This window comes from Orcinus orca, chromosome 6, assembly GCF_937001465.1.
Source record: "Orcinus orca chromosome 6, mOrcOrc1.1, whole genome shotgun sequence".
In the NCBI taxonomy this organism is placed as follows: domain Eukaryota; kingdom Metazoa; phylum Chordata; class Mammalia; order Artiodactyla; family Delphinidae; genus Orcinus; species Orcinus orca.
In genome coordinates, this window is record NC_064564.1 from 39,813,659 (window position 1) to 39,834,019 (window position 20,361).

General features: G+C 57.8%; 1 protein-coding gene across 1 annotated transcript in view; it reads left to right on the plus strand.

The window, feature by feature from the left end:
- Positions 1-346: 346 nt before the first annotated feature.
- The window catches only part of CNTFR (ciliary neurotrophic factor receptor), a 38,235-nt gene continuing 18,220 nt past the window's right edge, over positions 347-20,361 (plus strand). Inside the window, exons 1-2 of the mRNA XM_004275107.3 lie at positions 347-534; positions 8,245-8,355. The gene's annotated coding sequence lies outside the window, so the exon portion shown is untranslated. The remainder of the gene's footprint in view (positions 535-8,244; positions 8,356-20,361) is intronic.

The following is a 20,361-nucleotide window of genomic DNA, read 5'->3' on the forward strand; positions in this document are numbered from 1 at the left end:
GCGAGGGGGCCAAGCGTGCCAGTGCGGGCGAGTGTGCCCGCGGTGGGGAGGGTGCGTGCCAGCACGAGGCGAATGGGAGCGGGGGCTCACAGGCCTACGCAGGATGAGTGTGCCCGCGCGAGCGGGCCGCGCGTGCCAGGCGCGGGAGCGTGCCAAGGCGGGGGCACGCGGGGGCCGTGGCCGGGAGGGGGTCGTGGCGCGCGGCCGCCGAGGCGCGGGGAGACCAGGCGGGAGGGGGAGGGGAGCGAGGGCGCGCGCGGCCGAGCGGGCGCCCGCGGTCACATGGGCGAGGGAAGGAGGGAAGGAGCGCGCGAGGGAGGGAGGAGGATGGGGGGGTTAAAGCCGCCGAGCGCCGGGGAGCCGGTGCAGAGCGGGCGGCGGCGGCGGCGGCAGCGGACGCGGCGGCTCCAGCCGGCGCGGCGCGGGGCTCGGCGGCAGGATCTGGCAGCGGTGCTAGCTCCGCGCTCCCTGCGTCGCTCCCTGCCGGGAGCGGTCGAAGGTCGAGGCGCGGAGCCCCGGCGGCCCGAGGGCGCGGTGAGTACCCAGCGCGGACCGCGCGCGGCCGGACCCTCAAACCCTCCGGCTGACCTACAGACCCGGGGCCCTCGTGCGCGCGGGAAGAGGGAGGGGACGTGCATGGGCCCGAGACCGGGGGGGAGGGGGACAGGAAAGTTCACGGGAAACTTTGCCCGTAAACTCGGGGGCGGGGGCGCAGGAGAAGCTGCTCCCCACGTCCGGGCGCGCCGGGGGTTGGGCGTGGTGGGAGGGGGGGCGGACAATCGGCTGGCGGGAGGTGGCAGGGGCCAACTGCCCTAGCCTCCCTGTTCTCCCTCACCGCTCAGCACCGCGCGCAGGGTCTGGGAAAATTCCGGAGCTGGGGGGTCGCAGTGACCCCCGCGCGCCCAGAGGCGGCTTCTTTCTCCAGCAGAAATCTGGACTTCAAAGCGCCCAGGGGTGTGAATGGACGGTTGCGCGTCTGCCAGTGTATGTATGTCCGTGTGAATCCGCTTGTGTGTGTGTGTGTGTGTGTGTGTGTGTGTGTGTGTCAGCGTGAGCCCGCCTGTGGTTTTCTCGTGAGTCCGCCTGAATGTATCTCCATTTAGTGGGTCTCCTGCAGTATCTCTTTGTAAGTGTTCCTGTGTTGTGTGTCCGTGTGGGTCCGCCTGTGGTGTATCCCCGTCTCTTTGTGAGTCCGCCGGTGTGTGTCTCCCACAGTGCGGCTCTACATGAGCCGGCCTGGGTATCCCTGTATTGCTCGGAGGAGTGTATCTCCCCGTGCGTGGGGGCTGGGCCGCGGGGAGGTCACCAGACGGACAGCTCTCCTCCTCGCCTCCTCTCCTCTCCTCTCCCGAGCCTCTCCTCTAGCGCTCCCTAGACCCCCTCCCCCCCTTCAGTAGCTTCAGGCGGGTAGGACTATTTCACGCCTTGTTGAAAATTCAGGATTTTCTTTCTCTTTCCGTCTAGTCTCTCTCTTTGAGAAGCCTCTGTGTGTGTCTATGTGTCTGGCAGTTTGTCTGCAACACTGGGTGTGTGTCTGCATGCCGCTGTAGGAGTGTGTCTGCAACACTAGTTGTGTTGCCTGTAATACTTGGTATATTTGTGTCTGTGTCGGTAGGGTATTCGTGTGGCTGTAATCACTGAAGTGGTGGGAGTATGAAATGCTGGGTGTGTTTGTGCATCTGTAACTGCTGTTTGTCCAGGGGGTCTGAAACACTGAGTGCATTTTTGTGTGTCTAACTCTGGGTGTGATGGTGTACCAATGTATGTATGGGGGTGGTGGGACTTTAACAATTGGATATTCCTACGGCTGTAGGGCTAGCCGGGGCTTGGCGGGTGGAGGGGGCTGTGTCTCAATAAACTGCGCATCCCTGCTCCACGGCCAAAACCCACACAAATCTTCTGGACTGGTTCTTAGGGCTCCTGGTCAGGATCAGTGACATGCAGCCAAAGTTCACACTCCATCACAGTTAATACTCCACCTGGGACCCTGAGCCTTATGTGAAAAGTAGGAATTTAAAGTTAACACTCAAGACTTCTAGGGGCTCTGGAATTCATCCTCAGCTTTCCTCTGGGACACTTAAACTCATATGGACTCGCACCAAGAATTACACCAGGACAATGGACTTGCACTCAGATTCACACTTATGTTCTTGTCATATCCAGTGATACACTTCAGTCCTGTAGTTTACACTCAGACTCACATTGGGACTCTAGGCTCACACTTTAGATTCACGTTTCTGTCCTGAGGCTCATAGGCTGACATTGAGACCTAGAGCCCATGCTCAGAACACACTGGAGTCCCAGGGCTCACAGTGGGACTCGCACTAAGACCCTGGAGCTTTCTCAGTTCACACATTCTGAGGCTCACACTCAGACTCACATGGAGAACCTGGGGCCCACATTTGAACTCAAGGACTCACGTAGGACACTGGGGTTGATACACTCACGCTCACATCAGTTCACCCTCAGATTCACACTAGGACATGCAAGATTCTCACTTCCATCCTGGGATCACTTAGGGACCCAGACTTATAAAGGGACCCCAGCGCTCACACTCAGACTCACATGGGGAAACGTAGCTCGCATTCAGAAAGCCGTGAAGACCAGGGGCTCACATTCACACGAACACTAAGTCTCTAATGCCTATACTGACTTGTTTGGGAATCCTGGGGTTCACAGACTCCTACTTCCGTCCTGGGGCTTACAGTCACATGCACACTGGGACCTACATTCACAGTCAAACCTATACTTGCATCTTGGAGTTCACACTCAGATTGACATCCCTGTCAGTTACATTAAACTTGCTTCCATCTTGGGGCTCGTGCTCAGACCCACCCTAGGGACCTAGGGCTCACACTCAGACTCATGCTTGCACCTTGAGGCTTTCATATTCACATGGGAGCCCTGGGGTTCACACTTAGAATCACACACAGCTACCCTTCCATCTGGGGCTCACATTCAAACCCACATTAGGATTGTGTTCACGCTCCCAGTGGAACTTAGAACTCATAGTTAAATACACCCATGCTATGGTGTGTCTCAGGGAAGTTGGGGACAGGAACAAGATCTGTCCTCTCCAAAAGTGGGGAGGGGAGGAGATACATGTTTGGTCACATCTCTTACTTGGGTTGTGGGCTGATGGAGGGGGCGGTGGGAAACACTGACCCAGTTAAATTTTTCTGCCTTTTCTTCCAGAGGAGACTAGACTCTCACAGCAGGAAGGTTGAGTGGCTTTTTTGGTACAGGGGTGACATGTACCCTTAGAGTTCCCCATGTACATGCACATCCCCCTTAAATAGTTTTGGGTACCCTTCCTGTGATAGAGAGGGTCAGGTATGGGGACATGAGATTCATGTCCTCCCAAGACATCTCCCCCATCCCAATCATCCTTAGGTTGGGAGAGGTGTGAAGATTGACTTGGTGAGGGGTAGACCTCTGGCTCCTCTGACCTTTCCAGGATGGTGAATCTCTGATTCTAAGGGAGATGGTAGCCCCAGATCTGTGGTGAGAAGGTGGCTGGAGGAGGAGACTGGACTGGAACCCACCCGCCTCTCTCTCCTCTGCCCTGGCTGGAAAGGGGTTGGACCAAGTTATGTTATATCTCACAGTGTCTCCTGGAATGCCTGAGTCCTTATCCTGTCTCCAGGGTATGCCCAGCGTTCTCCACTCTGCTTCTTCCCCAAAGAGCAATAGCCCTGGGGAGGGGGGGCAATTGAGTCAGGTTGCAACCAACCTTAGGACTCCACCTGCCTTGGAGACACTGCCGGGGGCTTTATATACCTTCCCGCTGTGGAGGCCAGTGGGCGGGGCTGCTGAAGTACATGAGCACCCCTTGGGAGCCCGTGAAGTAGGGACCTGGCCCTCAGGCTCAGATGGCTAGGCTGTTAACTGCTCCTTGTCCCAGAGGGGGACACGTGCTCTCCAGCCCCCCCTATGGGGGTGGTGCGCTCGAAGGCAAAGCACCCTGCTCTGCCCCCCCATGGCGAGCTGAAGTGTAAATGAATCGGAAACAGATGGAGCGTATTTTCTTTGAAATGCAGATGGTTGTGGGGGGGAACCCTGTGTGCCTGGTTGGGAGGGGGGGCGTCCCAGAGAACAAGGAGGCTAAGAAGAGAGAGCTGACCCCTCCTCCAGACCCGCTGTGGGGTTGGGGGGAGTGGTGGAGACCTCAGCTGTGTAAACTCCCGTGGCCCAGGGTGACCACACCCACCCCGGCTCCTGGCTTCCTGTGGGGAGGGGCTGGGGAGCCTAGTGGTCCCTGTGAGCTGAGAGCCCTGAGGTCGTCACCCCCCTTTACCTCTGCAGAGGGCAAAGAGAACCCCCAAAGCATAGGGCATGCTGGGTTTGGGGTCACCAGAGCCAAGGAGTGGGAGGAAGAGCTGGGGCAGATGTGGGGAAGTTAGACCCTGCTGCTGCGGGGAACCAGCTCCCAGAAGCTGGGGCTGGAGCTACAGTGGAAGGAACTGAAGTTAGACTATGGTAGTGACTTCTGGGCCGTCCAAGGGCCCGTCCTGGGGTTTAGGAATGGACTGAAGCATCCTCAGTCCTGAAAGAAGTCAGCATGCCCCACCATACGTTACCTGTACTTCCTCTTCACAGTACTCACCAAGGCTGCATAATAATTGCCTGTGAACTCTGGGACCTAGGGACTGGGGTCTGCTTTGCTTACCACCCACCCACCCTGCCCCTGGCACAGACCAGGTACACAGTGGGAGGGCACTGCTGAGTAAATAATACATCTTTTTCTCTCCTGCCAGACTGAGTGTTGTTGGTGGGCAGGACCATGTCCCTAACTCCTGGCACAGGACCTGGCAGGGATTAGGTACTCAAGAAATGTTGAGGAATGAACATTGAGTGGGACAGACCATGGGGAGAGGGGACTCTCTGGGGTTTGTGGCTTGAGACCCAACAGCCTCTGTTGTATAACCCTGTTTGGCTCAAAGGACCCCTGAGTGATTTGCAGCTAGACTAAAGGAAGGACTTCCCTGCCTTCAGGGAAGGAGTGCAAAGGATAGGCAGCTTCTTCCTTGAAAAGGTCTGGACTAGGTGAGACTGGGGCAGGGCAATGCCCCTGCTTCTGTGGCAGAGGTCAGAGGTCACCTCTGTCCTCTCCCCAGCTTCAGGATTTTTCAGAAGATGGGAAAGTCCTTTTCTCCCCGCGTGGTTGTGAGCATGTCATGTCCCTTGCTCTCTCTAGGTCTGGGTTTCTTGGACTGTAGCTAAGGCAGTGGACCCCATGTCTGAGCCTTTGAGGCTGGGTTCCGAGTTTGTTTAGCTGCTGTGGGCACCACGGACTGTCTGTATTGGTTATTAATGTCTGTCTGAGAACACAGGGTTCGGATCCTAAAAATACCCTGTCCAGCCAGAGCCAGGGAGTTGCTGGTGTGGGTCAGTGTAGCAGTGGCTGCATCTTGATGGGATAGGCACAGAGGCACGAGAGACTGGGAGAGTGTGGGGAAACTGAGGCAGCATGGGCGAGAGTTGCACAGGAGACAGAGCCTTTGTTTTATCTGGAACAAAGGTTTATAAAATAGTGGTGCCACTTAGTCAAATTATGGCAACATTTAGGGTAAACTGTTACCCTGCACTGCAGAGAATTTCTTTCTCAGAGAGCCTGGAGGTACATCTGATATCAGACATAAAAATCGAGTAGTCAATAGTACTCTAATAGTCATTTCAAGTCCAGCTTCAGGATGTTCCAAAATAGTGTGTGGCAAAGAACAAAATCTTCCCCAAGTAGCCTTTTCTGAGCCACTGCCTCCATCCCTGCCTCCTAGAGCTCTTCCTTGCAGCCCAAGACCCAATGAGGTTCTTCCACACCCTATTCTATAGGTCCCCACCTCACTTCTGACCCCCACGCCTCTGTGTAGCCCCTCTCCCCCAGGAGAAAGGAACTGCACAGTGGGCCCCAAAAGGTAAGAAGAGCCCCAGCCTCTGAGGGCAGATGTCACGTGACCCTGGCCCGTGAGCTGACCTTTCTGGGCCCCTCCGTGAAATCGCGAGATGAGGGGCTGGGCCCTGGCCCAGGCCCTGAGAGAAGGCGGTTTTGGCACCCATCCAGGTCCTTGACGTCAATGACTCTCCAAATAATGGAATCAATATTGGGGGGTGGGGGCCAGCGTGAACCAGGCCCCAGCGATTAGAAACAGATCAGCACAAACCCGCAGCTGATTCTGATAGAGCTGCCTTGGAGAGCTAGGGTGGGAGGCCTGGAAGGAGGTGGACCTGGGGGGGCTCAGGAATGGAGGCGGAGCCATGGCGTGTCCAAAGCGTGAGAGTACACAAGTGGGCAGAGACTTTGGGGCTGCCTGGGTTGGAATGATGGGGTGGGAAAAGGGGGGCTGTCCTGGTGCCTTCCTCCTTTGAGCCTGTGGGGTTCCAAGGCTGGGGAAGCTTTGTGAATGGAGACTTCTTTCAGCCAGTGAGTGATGAAGAGTGGGCAAGGGGAGTCCAGAGTTCATTTCTCTCTGTGTCCCCAGACCTGGGCCTCTAGGCCACATTAGGGGTTACAGGTTATACCCAGGGAAGGGGGAGAGTTCTGAGTGAGACCTAAGGGAAATGACCTTTTGCTTGGGAACATTGGGCATTAATCCAAGATAGAGAAATGGGTATTCTCCCTCAGGTTGGGAGTCTGGTCTCCTTCCCTAGCCCATGTCCTCTCAGCCCTGTAGAAGACAGCAGGTGAGGATGGAGGGGGCCATGGGGTCCACAGGGGGCTGGCCTGGTGGCAGCTGACAAAAAACAGGAAGAAGGGCTGGGGGAGTGGCTGTAATTACGGGGCATTTATTATTAATCAGATGAAATTGCTGGAAGCAGCTGGTGTAATGTGTGTAGTGATACAGATTCTGCATGCCCCCAACACAGGCACACTCGAATGCACACTTACACACTTACCACACACTGCCTGAGTCTTGTTTGTTTTCACAGTTTTCTTCTTGTGCAGGTGGGATGGTTCCATATGTGTCTGTATGTCTGTGTCTATCCTTCTGTGTTTTTTTCACGTCGGCCTGTATCCTCCTCTCCCTCTATTGTCTCCTTTTCCCACTGTCTCTGTCATTCCTTGGTCCCGTGTGTCTGTCTCTGTCTTCCTCTCTTTGGGCCTACCTATCTCTTGGTGTGTCTGTATCTGTTACCACCAGCCAGCCTGTCTCTAACACCTTGTTTTCGTTTCTGGCCATCTCTCTCTGTTCGGTGGTACCTCTGCCTCTCTGGGCAGGGTTGGATGACATGGCGTCCCTTTCTCATGGGTATGTGTTTAGGCACTTGATCATGCCTTTGGCAGACACATCTGGGACCTGTTTTGGCAGGGAGAGGAGCAGTTGAACCCTGAGAGTCTCCCGGGGTCTTGTAGACGTCGAGGGCTCTGTTAAGTAAGTGGAGTCCTAGAAGCAACAGTGACTTTCAGAACAGCCAGCTTTCTTACCAACTACCAGTCATGTGACTTGGGGCAAGGCGCTTTTGTTCTCTGAGCCTCAGTTTTCTCATCTGCCAAAACTGTGTGTTAAGTCCTCAGCATGGTATCTGGCTCATCAAGGACCCTGAGCAAGTGTTAGCCGTTCCTATTATTATTGGGAAAGGCACTGTGCTGGTGGGAGAGAGATCTGCAGAGGCAGACTGGTATAGCAGAAGGGCTTTGGAGCTGGACTTGCACTCATATCTATGCTCTGGAACGGATCAGCTGTGTGGTCTTGGGCAAGTCAACCTCCCCGAATCTCAGTTTTTTCAGCTGTCAAATGGGAATAATAGTAGAACCTACCTCACGGAGAAGTCATGAAGATTCAATGAGATCATGCATATAAAGTGCCTAACAGTTCCTGACACATAACAGATGCTCAATAAATCGTAGTGGTGATGAGGAGAAAACAGTATGATGGTGGGTGTTTATGCCCTCCTGGGGGCCATGGGTCTCTGTATGAGTACGCATGGGAGAATGTGTGTGACATGGAGGTGCTTGTGTCTGTGACCTGGTTGTGTGGGCATTTTGGATTGTCTTTGGGTGTGTATCTATGTGTGGTGTCAGGCCACTGGCTTCTGGCCTACTTTTGTCCCTGTGGTTCAGAACCTAAGGTCTGCAAAGGGTGCTGCAGGGAGTCTGGACCACTCCCAACTTTTTCTCTTCTAGACACTTCCCTGCTGCCTGCCTCAGTCTCTCCTTCTCACAGTGGGGTTGTGAGTGTGAAGTGAGCTCTGAGTTGGACTAAGGTCTCCTCTGTAGCCTCTGATTTGTGCCCTTTGCCCTTCTAGAATCGAGCCTTGTCACATCATCCCGCCCCCTTGGTTTTGGAAGTCTCAGGAAGAGTTTGGTCTGGAGGAGGAGGACGTTGATGTGCTCCGTGTGCGGCCAGCGGTGAAGAGGTATGTGCTGGGGACCCAGGGGAGGCGGGTCAGTTTCAGGGCATCTGGCAGGTGCATTGGGGCTGTAGGTCTGGGAATGTGAGTGAAGGAGGGCCTGAGATCTCTTCCTGCTCTCCCCTCCTCCTTCCTCCTGAGGCTTTTCATGACAGGCCAGTAAAGGGGAAGAGACTTACCCACAGTCACACAGGCAAGGGCAAAGCCAGGTCAGAAAATTGGGTTCTGCACTGAGGGAGCTGAATCTGGATGTGGGAGTATGTTTCGTCTCATTGTCAGGCTCCCTCTCTGCCCCCAAAGCATCTCTCTGGCTTGACAACAGGGAGCAGCTGGGCTTGGAGGAGGCAGGATAGAGGGTCAGAAAGTCCAGAATCTTCTGAGGCCAGCCTCGGAGGCTGGGCCTGACTCTCCCCGCCTTTCATTCCCCGCCTTTCATTCCGACCAGGCAAGGCCCCCGGATTGGCAGCCCCCAGGGTGGGGGTGTCCATGGGATCGAGGCGCGCTGGAGCGGAACGGAAGGGCCTATTGTCCGAAACCCGCCAGAGGCCCACAAAGGCCGGCCAGGCTTTTCATCTCAGCTCCCAAACAGACTGGCCATTTTCCTGGCCTAGGAGTTGGGGGGGTGGGGTGGGTTGCTGACCCTTCAGAACTAGGAATGGGGTGTTGTTGAGGGTGCGGGGGGGGGTATCCAGGCTGACAACATGGCCACGAAAGGGACAAAATGGAGCTGGGGTTCTGAAGAGGAGGAAGGGAGGCTCCAGAAGGCTGGAGAGAGTTAAGCTTCTGTCTCACTGTTCCCAGAAGACCTAGGGACTTGGAGTGGGGTGTCTGACAGAAGTTCAGATTTACCCAGTATTAGGGAGCACACCTGGAAGGAGTGTGATGGCCGGTTGGGAAAGTGAGCTGCTCAGCTGTGAGGGCCATAATCCTCCCTCCGACTGGGGACATCTTAGGGCGTTGGAACTGGGACCAGAGAAGAGAAGGCTAGTGGTCAGGCAAGAGAATGGGCTCCCTGCAGCAGGAGGGACTGAGGCCAGACAGCAGGAAGGACTTTCTGCCAATGAACAGTAGCTCAGATGCCCTGACCCTGTCCCTGGGGATCCCAGAGGATCACAGAGAGCAGGGGAGCTGGAGAATACCCCTGGGGGCTAGGGCTGAGGCAGCTTCTGTGGGGGCAGACGAGGAGGCTGAGAGGGAGGACTTGGCAGTTCCGTCCACTCTCCCGCAGCAGCACCTCCAGCACCACTTTAAAGACAGCTTTTTAATTTAACATAGTGGATGAAAAACTGTTTTTGGAAATAAAAGATATCTGCTGTCTCCCAGGCTAGCACTCAGCCCTTGCAGAGAACCTGTCTCTGGGTTTCTTCCTGCTGTCGGTGACTCCTTTCCTCTCTCTCTGTCTGTCTCTTTTGTTAGTTTGTTTGTTTCTACTCTTCAGCCCCCCAGCTTCCCCTCGGCCTCACCATCACCCCCCCACCCCCCGGCCCCATTCAGCCTCCGTGGGAGTGTCATCCGCAGCCTCTTATTTCCGTGTCTCAGTATCTCCTTCTGTCTCTCCGCTCCCAGTCTCTCTCTTCTGGGGCTTGTCTCTCTCTCCTGATTCATCTCTGTCTCCCAGCCTGTCTCAATCTCTGTCTCCCTTCCCCCCCTCCTTTCTCCCCCAACCCCTGCTCTAAATGGGTCTATTTAAAACACCCGACGCTGCCAAGTCAGAAAAGCGTCTCCTGATAAAGCGCATTAGGCGGAGGGAGGGAGGAGGAGGGAGGAGGGAAGAGGGAGCGGCGGGCAGATGGATTGATCCAAGCCGGTAACCCCATTAATCAGGCATTGTGGATCCCCCTCCCTCCCCCAGCTTCAGCCCCTTCAGAGCTAAAAGCTGCTTAAATATTTATCACCCCTCCTCCATGGGGGCGGGGGGAGGGGTGTGTGGCCCTCGGTGTGAGTGTCCCCAGCCGCCTGGTCTCCCCCCATGTGCGTGTACACATGTGTGCATGTGCTTGTGCGTGCACACCTGACAGGCCCAGGGCCCAACTGTCTCGTCTTGCCCTCCCACCACTTGAGTGACCTGCTCCCCTGAGCAGCCTCTGGGGACCTTGGGGTTCTGGCCTGGCTCCTGCCCCTCCTGAAGAGTTGGGCATGCAGAGTAGAGACCCTGGGCTCCGTTGGGGGTCCTCATGCCCCCCAAAGTGCAGGACTGGGAGGCATTGCACTGTCATTCTCAGGAGGCAGGAAGGGGAGCTTCGGTTCAATGTCCAGATTCCCCCAAATTCCCAGTGCAAGAAGTCACCTGGGGAGTAGAGTTGGGGACTCCACGTTTCTAGAGTGCACGAAGGTCCCTTGCAAGGCTGGTGGAAGTTCCCCCTTTATCCTCACAGGGCAGAAATACGACCTGGGGGTGGGATGGGGGCTTCCCATTACCCTCAGACATGCGGGAGGGCAACCTGGGCCGGGAGGGGGTCCCCATCACCCCCAGAGAATAGAAAGGTGGCCGCTCTATGGGGGCGATGTGGGTTGGAGCCCCCATGGCAGCAGAGGTCAGCCTTGAGTGAGACGGGCAGGGGTTTGTCCCAGTTGGCCCGAGACAACTTGGCCCTGGGCGGGGGAAGGGAGGCCGCGGCCGGCCCTGGGTGTGAGGAGGGGCCCCGGCCCGGAGCCGGGAGGGTCCCTTCCCCCTCCCCTCCCCCTGCATCGAGTGCCACATCTCCTCCTGACTCAGACAATTAGATTCAAAGGATGACCTCACTGCCTGCCGTCCCTCACTCGCTCCCTCCGCTAGCTCGGCTCGCTCGCTCGCCGTGCGCTCCTTCCTCCCCTCCTCCCGGCCCGCTCGCCGCCTCGCCCGCCCGCCCGCCCGCCCGCCGGGACTCTCGGGGGTGGGGGTAGGCGGGGGGGGGGGACACGCCTGCTCCCCGGGCCGCCCGGGCCCCAGCCCCGAACCCCAGGGGCCCGATGACCGCGGGCGGCCGGGCGCACCCGCGGAGCGCCGGAGGCACCTACTGGGCGCCTGCACGGGGACCCAGGTCAGTGGCCGCGCAGCCGCAGGGCCGGAGAACTTGTCACCCCCGCTCCCGCGGCAGAGACGCCCCCGCCCGCGCCGCCCGCCAGCCCGCCTCGCCGCTTCCCGCTCCTTTCTCGGCCCCCGCCCCCCGCGGCTGCTCGGCCCTCCCTCTGCCAAGCTGTCTCTCTTCTCTTCTCTTTCTCCCCCCCCAGCCCCCCTCCTCTGCAGCCGGTGGGAGGGGCTGGGACTTCCTGAGGTCCCAGGGATGGGGCCGGGGCCCAGTGGCTGCAACTGGACCAGGCCTCTGAGCGAGGAGGGGGCTCTGGCTGTGTGCATTGGCCTGGGGGAGGGGACCAGCACCTGGGTGGGAAGGGGGCTACTGAGAGAGAGGCCCAGGGTGTGGGGGACATCTAGACAGAGGGCATGAGCTCCTGATAGCTTTCTTTTCTCCCATCCTGTGGGCCTCTCGCCTGGCTTCATTTGTCCCCACCTCCTAGCTAACTTAAGTCCCCGCGGCCTGGCTTCATTTGGCCCCCACAGCCTATGTTCTTTTGGGCCCTGTCGCCTAGTTTCCGCAGACCTTGCTGCCTGATTTCTTTTGTGCCCACGGCCTGCTTTTCCTAAGTCCCCATCACCTGGCTTTATGGGGTCGCCCTGCCTGGTTTCCTTAGGTTCTGCTGCCCGCTGTTTGCTCCCCCGCCTGGCTTCCATGGAGCCCTCTCAGACTCACTTTAGGATGGGGCATCAGGGCTCAAGCTACACCTGGAGTGGCAAGTGGTGAGGATGTCAACAGCATTGCCAATTGTTCTCCAGTTGGGGCCCTGCCAGCACAGCCTGGATTCCTTTCTGCCTGGACAGCGACACAGCGTCCTCTCTTGTGATGGGAGGTGGGGCTGCAGGGTCCAAGGACACTTTAGGATTCTTGTCCTCAGTGGTTTGTCAGAGGAGCACTGGCTTGGCCAGTGCTGTCCCCATCTCTCTTTGGGGTCTGACAGTGATGACAGGGCTTTGGCAGGGGCTGGGGGTTGAGGTCGAGGCCTCATCTCCTTCCCCTTGCCTCCCTTCCTGCAGCCAGGCCTGACATTCAGGTGCCCTATAGACAGTTGTAGGCACAGAGAGGTTTTGAAGAGGCCTGGGGTCACTCAGCAGGTGGCTAGGCTGAGAGCTGCTGCTTCTCCTCATCCTGGAGAAGAGGGGGTGAGGAGGTGAGGCAGGAGGGCCCTGGGGGCAGGCTGGTTTCTGGGGTTTGCTGGCTCCTGCTGCCACCATCTCTTCACCCGGGGGCTCCCTCACCCCTCTGCTCTGGCCAGGATCTCCCCTCATTCCCAAATACTGGCAAAAGCAGGGTTAGGAGAGGAAGGAGCCGAGTAGGGAATAGTCTGTTTCCTCGATTTTCAGGAACTTTCCCTTCCTGCTTTAGGCCACCCTGAGCTTTATCCTGTCTTCCCCCAGGCACAGGCCAGGCAACGCGAGGTCCCAGCATGGAGTGTGTATCTATTTCCCACTGCCGAGTGTAGGGGTGTGAGGGCTGAGGGTGCCGGGGGGTGGGGGGGGCGCTCTGCGTTTCTGGAGGTGCTCTGTTATCTGTGTGGAAGGGTGAGTGTTCTGAGTGTGTGCTGGTATCCATATGTGAGACCAGGACTGTTTTGATTGAGTGCGTGTGAGAGAGTCTGTTGTGTGTGACTGTGACTGTGATTCGTGTGTGCGCGCATACCAGCATGTGCGAGGCTGTGGCAGCGGGTGTCCACGTGGGAGGCCGTGATGAGTGGCTGTGATGGGAGACTCCAAGTGCCTGTGTCAGCGAGAGGCTGCCTGGGTGTGTCTGTGAAGCTCTGGCTGTGTGTGGTGGAGGTGGGGGACTTTGGGAGGCTCTGCCAGTGGTAGTGAGAGCCCGAGTGTGCGTCCCATCTTGGGGTGAAGTGAGCACTGGGTGTCACGCACCCCTGAATCGCGGGTGTGTGTGTGAGCATGTGTGCGCGCATACTCATGCCTGTGTTTACCCATCAGGAACAGATTGCTCTGGCTTCCCCACTGTGCGGAGGGGAGGAAGGGGGAGGAAGGATGGCTTGCTTTTGCCCAGCAGACCAGAAGCTTCCTCAGAAGTAGTGTGTGCAGTGTGCGTGCGTGTTGGGGGGCAGGGAGAACAGCGCACGTGAAGACAGTTGACATTTCTGTTCCCCTGCTCACCTCTGGCTCTGTCGGAAAGACCATCTTCAGTTCTTTTCGTTACACATCAGTGCTTCACATGCACTGCCCACCCCCACCCCCCCTTTGTGTGTGTGTGTGTGTTCGTGTGCGCACGTGTGCACGCACGCACGTGTACACACAAGCTTGCAAAGCATCTACCTCTGTGTATATATTTGAGGGTGTGTCTGTGCCATAGCAGTGATGGGGCCAGGGGTGGGGTGTAGTGGGACATGCTGAGGCAAATAGGTCTTTGTCCCAGCCCCCAAGTCTGGAAAGCTATTCTGTCCATCCTTCTGTCTCCATGGAGGGCTCAGCAGCCTCCTTCCTGCCCCTGCCTCATCTGCTGCGAGCCCACTCCCCTGTTGGCGGAGGGAGGTCTCAGTCAACCCTGTTGCTCTGCCCATCCCCCGCCTTTCATGGAGTTCTTCCAGCTGTCTAACCTCCTGCTGCAGCATCTGTCCCTCCAAGAAGGCCAGCCCCCAAGCCCCCACTCCCCCTAGACTTAACCCGACTGGTATGTGGGCCTTTTCTGGATAGAGGGATCCTCCTGATTCTTCTAGAAGCCAGAAGGGATTCTGGACTGGGGTTAGGGGATGAGGGATTTGGAGCTTGTACCTCAGGTGCTGTGAAGCTATCCAGAGCCCATGTGCCCAAAGGGAGGATATGAACTTATCTGCCCCTTCCTGCTTCCCATTTGAGAGGCAGGGGGCTGGATCAGATGACTTTTGAGGGAGAAAGCCCAGACCTTTTGCACCGAGAGGGCTGCTTAAGTCCAGGCCTGCATATGTGAGCATATACAAGCTGGTGCCCAGGTCACCAGGCAGCATGCAGGGCCCCGAGTGGGGCTCCACATGTGCGCACGGCTGGTGGGATTCAGACACCCATCTCCCCAGGACACCTCCCAGCTGCCCAGCCAGGCCCGTCATATGGGAGGCCCACAACACGCCCGCACACACGTGCAGCAGGGCACGCACATGCTGATCTCAGGGTCCCCACGGTGCAAGAGGCTGGGGGGTGGGGGGTTTGAGCGCTCAGAGTCCGGGCTGCTGCCAAAATCCATCGGAATCTTGTCCCCCCCCCCAGGCCCCCATCTCCGGCTGTGGAGGTCACAACAGCAGGTGCGGATACCCCCCCCAACTCACTCACATTGGGCCGCCTCCTTTTCCACAGCCTCAGCCAGAGGCTGGAGCTGGGGGACCGCTCCCCCTGCCTCCCTCCTGGCCCCCTCCCGCTGGTGCTCAGCTTCTCCTGCCCCCTTCTGTGGGGGAGGGGGGGGCATATGTTTGGGTGGGGTCCTTTCCCCTGAGCATGGGGGCTTGCTCCCGGAGCGGGTGGGGATGGGTAGCCCAGGAGGAGGTACGGCTTGAGTCCTAAACCCAGGCATGGCTTCTGGGTCCTGTGCCACTTAGGGTGGGGGCACTGAGAGCTGAGAGGAGGGCCAGGTCTGGATTCAGAGAGAAAGGAGGAAGAGATAGGGGGAGATACCGTGGGGAGTAGGAGGCTGCCCCATGGCCAGCCGGCCCCAGCCCAGGAGCTGGCCCCTGACCCAGGCCCGCCCCCTCCCCCATGGGGGGCCTGCTGGGCCAGCTGCCAGGGGCCAGGCCTCCATCCTTGGCCTCCGCCCCACCCCCAGCCTCTGGACCGCTCAGGCCTCTGCCCCCCCCACCGCCCACGCTGTCCAGGCTGCCTAGGCCTGGTGGGATCTGGGGGCCTCCTGGCCTCAGCCCCTCCTCCCCATCCTGGAGCTTCCCGCCCGCCCAGACTGTCTCTCCCAGCCGCCCCCTCAGCCAGCACTGTTCCTCCCTGTCCACCATGTCCTTGTCCCTGTCTCTGCCCCTGCCCTGTCTTTCATTTTCCCTCTCTGTCTCCAAGTGTAGGTGTCTGTCTTCCCCCACCCTAATTCCTCTGCAGGTCTGAGGCCCCTAGAGTTTCCTAGGCCTTTGAATCAGCGGGTCGTCCGGCCCTGGGTTCTTGCCTCATTCCCAGGATGCATCTTCTAGGGCTGTGGTAGGGAGAGAAGAAGGGGATGAGGCCCCAACACAGAGTGCCTTTTCCCTTACCCTGGGGGATCCTGGAGTCTGGGGTTGCCAAGGGAGACTGGAAGCTATGGAGATGTCACCTTGGCCCCTGCTGTGGGCCAGATGCCCTCCCTCAGAGGGATGCTTCTGACCTCACCCCAGCCCCAGGCCGAGGGGGGTGGGGTCCAGGCCAGTGACCTTCATCGGATCTCAGTTTCTCGGAGGAACCACGTGGGGCCTCCCCATTCATTCATTGTCCAGGCCAGATTGAACCTACCTGACCCTCAACACACCCACACCAACCAGCACCCTGAAGCCCGAAGCTCAGAACACGCTATTGCACGTCGACACACACACAGTCAGAGCTGGGCCCCAGGCAGTGGTGCCCAGAACCCCCAGTCCCATCCTGGATGTGGCAGGGGTTCCCCAGGGTTGGGCTGAATAACTTAATGCAGGGGTGAATAGAGGCTTTCCCAGACTCACACTTCCCTTTCTTCGGTTTTGCCTTCAGCTGGGCAGGGGCTGAGGGTTGAGGTGCAGGGCACCTGAGCTCCTGCTGGGGCTGGCAAAAGGGCTCTTGGGCCTTGGATCCTAAGCCAGAAACTGGGTAGTTGAGGTCCTTGATCTGGAACACATCACTGTGTCAGTGTCCCTGCTGGCGACTGTCAGCCTCCGTGGTGTCAGCGTTACTGAGGGCTGGTGTTACTCTGCGTGACTGTCCATCTTACTGAGTCTGCCAACATCCCTGTGTCACTGTGGATGTCACTGTCATTGTTAGCCTATGTGACTGTCAGTCTCATTGCATCTTTGATTCTGAGGTTACTGTCATTGTGACTGTGTCAGTGTCAACAGGTGTCATTGCCTTGTTTGTTGATGTCATTGTGTGTGGCTGTCACTCACTGCATCATTGTCACTGTGGTGACTGTCATTATCCCTGTGTGTCATTGTCAACTGTGCAACTGTGTAATTTTCACTGGGTGGTGTTGTCAGTGTGTAATGTGTTTGTGTCATGGTGGAACAGTGACAGTAAGTTGGGAGCCCAGGGTTGTCTCTTGATGTGTCACCTGTGTGTGTGTGTATGTGTGTGGCAACACTGTGGGGTTCTGTGTCAGGAGAGGTGCTGGGCTTCTGTTTACAAGGGATTTGGGCTGCTGGGCACTTGCTAGTGGGGTGCCCTCTGTTCCCTCCTCATTTCTGGGTCTGGGGCTGGCGGCCAGGCTGGGCCTCTGGAAGGGTCTGCAAGGAGCCTGGGCCAGTTTGCATAGCCCTCATCTGGGGCTTTATGGGATTTAGGCTCCAGATCTATCCCAGAGCCATGGGGTGTGGACTTGGAAAGTTCCTGGGAAAGATGCTCTTTGCCCTGGGATGGGTGGCCTGAGGTGAGCCAGGGTAGGGCAGAGGTGTAGCTTGGATGCCTCTGGCCTCAGCTTCCCTACCTGGGAATGGGTCCAGCGGGGACTTGGAGGGAAGAGGGAAGTGAAATTGGCCTGGGGCCCCCTGGACCTGCAGGTGGGGTGGGATGGGGGTTTTGTCCGCCCTTATGCCCTTGGGGCTGGGGTCCTGGATTCATAGGCAGAAGCCCTCCCGCCCCCAGGAAGCCCTGCTCTTGTCGCAGATCAGCCAGCACTGCTGCACTGATGGCATCCTCTCCTCACACTGCAGGAGGTGGGTGGGCTTGGAGAGATGCTCTTGGTGGGCACAGAGACCCTGTTGGGGTCTCTGTCACTCTCTCTGGGTCTGTCTCTCCCTCTGTCCTTGAATCTCTGCCCATCTCCTATGCTCCCTGTCTCTCTTCCTGTGCCTCTTCTTCCATTTCTCCCTGTCTTGTTCTTTTCTTGTCCCTCGGGGTCTCTGCTCACTGCGTTCCCTCTCTCCTTGCCTCTCTGTTCCCCCCTCCTTGGGTCTCTCCCTTTTCTGGGTGTCCCCAACCGTGCAGCATCTGTCGTGGTACCCCATCCCCCCTCTCTGCAGTGCTTGCTCTCAGCAGCGCCCGTCTCCCATGGCTGCAGCCCCGTTGGCCCAGGGCCCAGCCCTTACAGTAACTCATCGGGCTGATGGAGGCGACTTTGATGAAGAAGCCTCCCCTCCCCCTGTGAGGACCCGGGTGTGTGTGTGTGTGTGTGTTTGCTTGTATGCCTTACACTCATGCCAGGCCATCTCCTCACCCACATGGCCCTCCCAACTGGGACCAGGAAGGAGCAGGGAGCAGAGGACCACCCTGTCCCTCTACTCCCATTCTGTGATCTAACCTCTGTCCACTCTGCCTGGTTCCTCTCCCATGTGGTGGGCAGTGGGCTGGCTCTGAGGAGACGGCATGGGTGGACGGCAGAGAGGGTCGGGGAGGGTCTGAGGGCGCCCTGCAGGGGTTGAGCTGGGGAACCACGTAGGCCTCCAGCCTCCTATCTCCCTTTCTCCAGCCCCAGCTCTGAGTTTGGCACTGGTTCATCCTGGGTTCGGTTGCTCTGAGTTTAGCACTGGTTCATCCTGGGTTCGGTTGCTCTGAGTTTAGCACTGGTTCATCCTGGGTTCGGTTGCTCTGAGTTTAGCACTGGTTCATCCTGGGTTCGGTTGCTCTGAGTTTAGCACTGGTTCATCCTGGGTTCGTTTGCTCTGAGTTTAGCACTGGTTCATCCTGGGTTCGGTTGCTCTGAGTTTAGCACTGGTTCATCCTGGGTTCGTTTGCTCTGAGTTTGGCACTGGTTCATCCTGGGTTCGTTTGCTCTGAGTTTAGCACTGGTTCATCCTGGGTTCCTTTCTTCGCCCCACCACTTGCTGACTGTGACTTTGGCCATTGTCTTACCCTCCTAGGCCTGAGGAGTAGCTAAAGATAGGGGAGTGGCAGAGGGTCAGGAGCTAGGCCAGGTGGTAGCAAAGGCCTCAGGGGTCACAGATGTGGGAGGGGTAGCCGAGGCCAGTTGGGGCCTAGAGAGATGAGCTGTGCCAGGGAGGGGCAGCCGGAGCTCCTGCGGCTGTAGCTGGAGGAGCACCAGGTGCAGAGGGGAGGGCTCGCCTGGTGAGGGGCGAGTGTAGCAGTGGGTAGGCAGGAGCCCTTCCCATAAAGGAGGCCCTGGAAGTCAGATTCTCTCCGGCTCCCCCACCCGCCGCTCCAGGCTGACGGCCACACTCATCTCCCCTGCTGTAACTCTGTCTGCAGTGTCTCTGGCTGTTTGTCTGGCAGTGTTTCCGACTGTGTGTCTGCATGCCCCTGGCAGTGTTTTGAGTGGTATGGCTACTTCCTGACTGAGCATCTGACTGTGTCTCTGGCTCTCTCAGTGGCAGTTTTCCTGGGTGTACGCCTGTTTGTGTCTATCAGTTCCTCTGGTATTTCTCTGCCTGTGTGTCAGGCAGTTTCTCTGGCATGGTTTCTGACAGTGTCTCTGGCTCTCCGGCTCTGTTGCTGATGGTGTCTCTGCCTGTGCTGCTTACTCTCTCTGATATGTCTGCCTGCGTCTGGCCGAATCTTTCACAGGGTTTCTTGCGGGCCCTTTGGCTGTGTGTTGGCCGTGTTTCTGGCCGGTTATCTGGTTTGTCTACCTGTTTCTCTGGCTTTGTCTGATCGTGCCCGACACAGTCTCTCCAGTCTGTGTGTGGGCTCTTTTCCTGGGGCTCTGTCTCTTGTTTTGGGCAGTGTCTCTGGCTAGTGTCTTTGCTGTGTGTCTGGCTGTACCTCTGGTGGTGGCCATGGTTGAGTGTCTGGCAGTGTCCCTCTCTGGATCGCTGCTTCTGTCTTGTTGACAGTCCCCCTCTCTCCTCAGACTGGGGCAGGAGAATCAGGTCTGGAACCTTTCCTGCAGGAAATAGTTATTTCCCTGCCCTCAGGTATGGGCATGTGCTGGGGTGGAGTGGGGTGAGGGCAGCTGGACCCATCCCAGGAAGCAGGACAGCAGGTAGGGGGGCCACTGGATCCATCCTGGCTTCTGGGAACATGTCCTGAGTGTGCTTTGTGTTCCCACATGGGAGCGTGTAGGCACTGATGCATATCTGCTGGGCTGGGGCTCCCAGGCTCCTGGGCTGAAGGACGGGCTGTGGTCCCTGACAGGGAAAACCCCTCATCCTTCTCATGATCCTTAATGTCCACTAAAGCAAAAGCCACATCTGACCTGGTCACAGTGCACCACTGCCCTGGCACCCTGCTGCTCTGTGAACTTCCCGGAGCCCAGTGGGGCAAGACTCACCCGGGGGTGGGGGTGGGTAGGGGGCACATGGCAGGGGCAGATCCGAGGGGCTCTCTCCCCAGGAGCGTGGCAGGCGGCCTTTTCTTCAAGGCAATTTGGAGAAGTGTAGACCTCCAATCAAGTTAGAACATCACCCTTTCAGTTTGTGATGTTTATAGCTAATTAGCTAACCTTACCAGTGAAGTTATTTTTTTCCTAGAAAAATGGCCCTAGCATTACCAGTGATCTGTAACCCATCCTGCCTCCAGCGGCTGTAATGAACAACAAACCATTGTAGGTTGCCTTCTACCATCTTCGCAGACCTCTGCCTACAGATGCCAATAATGTTTTCTGTTGCTTGAAGAGGATCCTGAGCCCCATTAAGAAGGGCATTTGGGGGCTTCCCTGGTGGCGCAGCGGTTGAGAGTCCGCCTGCCGATGCAGGGGACGCGGGTTCGTGCCCCGGTCCGGGAAGATCCCACATGCCGCGGAGCGGCTGGGCCCATGAGCCATGGCCGCTGAGCCTGAGCGTCGGGAGCCTGTGCTCCGCAACGGGAGACGCCACAGCAGTGAGAGGCCCGCGTACGGCAAAAAAAAAAAAAAAAAAAAAAAAAGAAGGGCATTTGGGGTCAAGGTGCCCTGGCCCTAGGGCTGG